Consider the following 5308-nt stretch of genomic DNA (forward strand, 5'->3'; position numbering starts at 1 on the left):
AAGCATATTTGAAAATAGTACTACAGGCCATCGTTTTGTTTGCCTCTTACACGAATATTCTCCCACCATCTCATCCATTTTATCTACACCTCCTTTTGTTGCATTGTAATGCAGGATGATTTCTGGTTTCAATTTTTGGTTATTGCTGTCAACACTGCAATCGTGATGCATGGTACTGAGTAAAATTACAGATTTCTCCTTCTTTGCCTTGTAAGATACCAAAGTCGCTTTGTTATTGAATCCAAAGACACTCTCATAAAGTGCTCGCTGACGATTGTGTTTGAGTGCTGCTGGAATTTCTCGTCTGTTTTGCTTTATAGTACCAACAAGTGTAATAGCTTTTGCAAGCAGAAAATTGCCTAGTTCAACATTGGTGAAATAATTGTCCATGGTGATGTTTCTACCTGAATTGAATATTGGAACAGCAAGAGTTTTGACTATTTCAGACCCCAGATCCTTCTGTACTGGTGCACCAACCTCTTTGCCACAGTAGATTACGCCATTTATGCCATAATAATTTGCAGAATCACACATCCAGAAGATTTTTATACCGTACTTGGCTGGCTTGCTGGGCATGTATTGTATGAATTTGCAGCGTCCTCTGAACGGTACAAGTTGCTCATCTACAGTAACATTAGTACTAGGATTGTAAAGTTTTGTGCAATTTTTGATAAATATGTTCCAGATATAACTGATAGGGGCTAATTTGTCTGTTTCAAACCTCGCTGCACGAGTTCGCTTATCATCAAAGCGAATGATCCTTCTAATTTCATCATATCTGCCCACTGACATTGTCGCCTTATAGTGTGGATCAGAAAGTGGGTCCAGAAATAATTCTCGTATTGGGACATCATACGATTTTTGACTCCCTGCCAGCAGGAAAAGTCCAATATATGCATAAAGTTCCTCTTTTGAGATATTTTTCCAGGACTTATTTTTTGCTGAAGCGATACGTCTTCCTTCTAGGTTTGAACATAATAGGACCTCTTCTGCAATATTGTCAGAAAAATAAGTACAGAATACATCTTTAGGGGTAAAGTAACTGGGACTTCCCACAGCTCCTTGAGCCTGTCTCACAATATTGTGTATTGGAGTATGTCCGACTAATGTAGGATTACTGTCCCAAAAAACATTCGTTTTGGATGTTCTACTTATCACTTCTTGAGGATCCACTAGATTCACTTCTTCATCATCAGAAGAATCACTGGATGAGGATGTTTGATTAGCTGGTAGCAGATATTCTTCATCAGACAAAGATAGTTCACTTTCATCATCGCTTTGAAACATAATCGCTTCAATCTCTTGGTCAGTCAGACACTTGGAGGAAGACTGTGCCATTGCTGACTAGATGTTAGAAAATGAAACAGATTTCCTCTCAACAGCTTATCTTATCACAGGTCCTTCAGCAATTAGCTCACAGTGTATACTGTCCTCAGTGTTCAGAGGACCTGAGGTGATGTCATGGCCTTATCACTCCCTCCAAAAATCACATGACATCCTCACATGTTATTATCCACACCCTGGCCCCTCCACCAGCATTACTGAGTACAAATAAAGTAACTTGAGACACAAACACTTCTGAGAACATGATAAAAACAGTGGGGGCCTAAAAGGCCCCCAATTCGTACAGATGTAGTTTTCACCAAACAAGCATTGTTACACCATAATGCCTATGAAAAAAAATTATATGAACAACTGGATATTATCAACAATGACATACTTGAGTAATACCTTGAGTTTCAAAATTCTAACTAAAGTAATTTTGCAGATAATAGCAAAAATGTAAGCATTAGGCCCCCAATATGCGTTCTATTAAACAAGCTGGTACCAGTATTGATGTTTAGCGCACACTAATGTTCACCTCTCTCCACTGGCAAAACTGCTCGCTAAGAAAGCTATTACAGCTAACTGATCACAGAACATTTCAGTATTCAATACTTGAAAACTGCATGCACCCTATACCAAAGTAAACAGAAGCCCCTATCTTCTTTCCAACGTGTAGTTAAGTCAGACCACAAAAGATGAATACCATAACAAAACTAGGTAGTGCATCAACTCTTCAGACGTGCAGTTTCATATCTGGTACTTTCTCCCACTCAGATTCCACCATGCTCGTTATAGCCGTACACCTGGAACACATGAAACAGTTACGAGAAAAGCAATTAACACCTTCACTTTAAACTTTTTTTTTTTTTTTTTTGGGGGGGGGGGGGGGGCGCAGAGGCAGAAAGGAGAAAAATATACAGCAAGAGACTTAATATGTGGCCTGTTGTGCCAACACTGACCAAAAAAAGTTACCTGTGTACCTAAATATAATCCGCAGAGCGGTAAAAAAAAAGACCTAAATAAATGACCGGGACGGTGTACGATGGAATCCGGGAAGATCCCGCTGGATCTGGCTTTTACATCGTCCCACTAGGCAGCCCTGGGAGGTACCTAGCGTTATCTTGTGCCAGTGATTGAGGATAGAACCAGCTCAAGTAACGAACTGGCACCGAAGACATAGCACTGGAAACATGCTCTGCCTCCGAACATTACATACACACGTACTGAACAACCTGTGTATGCCAAGAAAAAGAGGCGTTAAACAGAGAGACCTCGTCTATCCCCGACCAAGTTCCACCATCTACCACCTCCCCTCAAAAAAAAAAAAAAAAAATAGAACCGTCGGGGAACAGAAGACATACCCCCAACCCCACCAAACAATTTAAAACACTAAAAAGGGAGAGAACTATCGCGTTAACAACTGAAAACTTCACAGCACTAGAGCACCAAAAACACTAACCATCTTTCTCCCACCCTGTATATGGCGAAAAAAAGACTTCACCACGCTGCCGCACAAGCTTTTATACCACCACCCCCCCCCCCTCCCGGTCGCGTAAACGTTATTTCCGCTTTTTGGCAACGTCTCTCACACGCACTTCCGGCGGACAAGCTCAGGCCTGAGCGAGGCCTCTTGTTGTACTCGTGCCTAGGAGATTTTTGATTTGTATCACCTATCTTGTACTTATGTCCTCGCTGGCACCTCCTGCAGTGCCTGCACAGCGGCCTCCTTCCTCTTCCCCCTTCGGACAGTGCTGGGCATGTCGTATTCTCTGTAGCTCTGGTCTGATCCTTGCGGGGGGATACGTGTTCTTAGGGGCCCGAAACGCCATGCGGAGGATAGGAACGCCACCGGGGCCCGGTCTCATCACGCAGGTGGTGTTCGCTATCAGTGAGTATCGGGGAGGGAGCGAAAGGTGCAGTCCTTGGCCACCTCGAGTGTGACCTATGTTCTTCCGCCAACCATCTTCTTAATGCTTTACTTCAAAATGAGCGTGCCCCTCTATCGTTCTCCACCATTCTACAGAGCAACAGCTCTCTGGAGAGGCAAGCCTAGCCAGTAAAGGTGTTCAGGATTTTACCATAACGGATATGCATGCAATGAGTCTGATCTCTGCAGATTAATAAGGTTTTTCCTGAAAACTGACTGGCAAGGTGTGCCTCCAGAAGTACTGTTAAAATATGTGTGAAATGGCATTACACATATCCTTTTACCCACGTAGACTTTGGCAAATCTACAACACGCCATCCCAATAACTCGGTGGATCAATTAAACTTGTACTTTATAATATACTCCATAGATCTTAACTTATGTATTGATCAAATACTCTAAAGTAAGGCTCAGAATCTTATATGTACACTGCTCCTGCAAGCAGGTCAATAAGGGATAATTTTGCAGTAATGAATATTATTCCTTATTGGGCAGCTTGGATGAGAGGTGTATATATAAGATTCTGAGCCTTTCTTAGGGTATTTATTCAGTAAATAAAAGTTGTGATCTACAGTATATATTATTAAAAGTAAAAATTGATGCAGTTATTGGGATGGTTTGTTGACATGTCAGTGTGGCTAAAAGGGTTAGCTGGATACTCAAAAACAAATCTACTACTGTTTCAAGTCTATAACAAAACATTTAAAAACACACACCTCTTGGGCACTAGTGGGTATTTAAATCTATCGCATGTATAATAAAGATGTCCTGCAAATAGGACCACCTTTTGGCCCTCCAAGACTGAACTTGGACAAACCTGCAAAAATTGTGTTTAAAAAAAAAAAAAAAGCAACTGCATAAAGATGTTTTTTTTGGTCCCCTTGCTTGGATTTTTTCAGATTTTGTAACAACAATGTGTATGCCTTTTATAGAATATCCTCACTGAATGCTCCCACACAAAGTTACTTCCGCTCAGAGGCAGGAGTAACTTTGTACATACACCAGTAATTGGCATATACACACTTGTATTTTACAATTGCAAATCCTATCCTTGGTCTATTCATTCTCCACCCTAGGAGTACTTACACTGATTTTGCATAAAAGTAGGTGTTATGTTTTCTGGGCACCCACCTTCATGCAGATATAAATTTGTGCATGGATGTATATATATTATATGTGTGTGTCTACTTGAGTGCATAAACTGTTCTACCAGGTCAAACTGCTTCTAAAACTACCCCATTCTGTGACATTTTCAAAGTACATTGACTAACAAAGTTCCATAGGTTACTATCTAACTTTATTTGCTGCATTTATATCCCACATTTTCCCACCTATTTGCAGGCTCAATGTGGCTTACAATATAATACAACAACCTAAGTGCTTTGAAAATATGCCTCATCATAACCTATGGAACTTTGTAAGTCTGTGTGCTTTGAAAATGATCCCCAGAGCCAGGTAACTTGGCAGTCTGACAGTTCTTCTGTTCCATCTTAAAATCAGCTGTGGAATTTAAATATAAATACTTTACTCTTATTCAGGCTAGATGTTCTAGTGGAGTGGAGGAGTAGCCTAGTGGTTAGTGCAGCGGACTTTGATCCCGGGGAACTGGATTTGATTCCCACTGCAGCTCCTTGTGACTCTGGGCAAGTCATTTAACCCCCCCCCCCCCCCCCCCCAGCTACAAATAAGTACCTATATATAATATGTAAACTGCTTTGAATGTAGTTGCAAAAACCACTGAAAGGCAGTATATCAAGTCCCATTTCCCTTTGGACGACATACGTATTTTCAAAAATGTAGCAGATAGTTTGAAAATTACCCCTCCCCTCTATGTTACAGCCACTCAACTTCAAACCCCATGAACTTGCTGTTACTTACACCAAGGCAGTTATCATGCCCACCTCCAGCTTGTGTTGAATAGATGAGACTGCACACTGAACCTCCTCATCTTAACTCCATTCCACTAAACTTACAGACTACTTTGATTGTCTGCAAGGGCTCACATCCTGTTCATACACTTCCATGGTGCAAGCAGTGTCCCATGGTTCAGATTTA

General features: G+C 41.2%; 1 non-coding gene across 1 annotated transcript; it reads right to left on the reverse strand.

Annotated features, from left to right (window-relative positions):
* Positions 1 to 2445: 2445 nt before the first annotated feature.
* LOC115481283 lies at positions 2446 to 2581 on the reverse strand. Its single transcript, XR_003943939.1, has one exon. It is a non-coding gene; the product is annotated as a small nucleolar RNA SNORA57 (small nucleolar RNA).
* Positions 2582 to 5308: the final 2727 nt, after the last annotated feature.

This window comes from Microcaecilia unicolor, chromosome 11 (genome assembly GCF_901765095.1).
Source record: "Microcaecilia unicolor chromosome 11, aMicUni1.1, whole genome shotgun sequence".
In the NCBI taxonomy this organism is placed as follows: domain Eukaryota; kingdom Metazoa; phylum Chordata; class Amphibia; order Gymnophiona; family Siphonopidae; genus Microcaecilia; species Microcaecilia unicolor.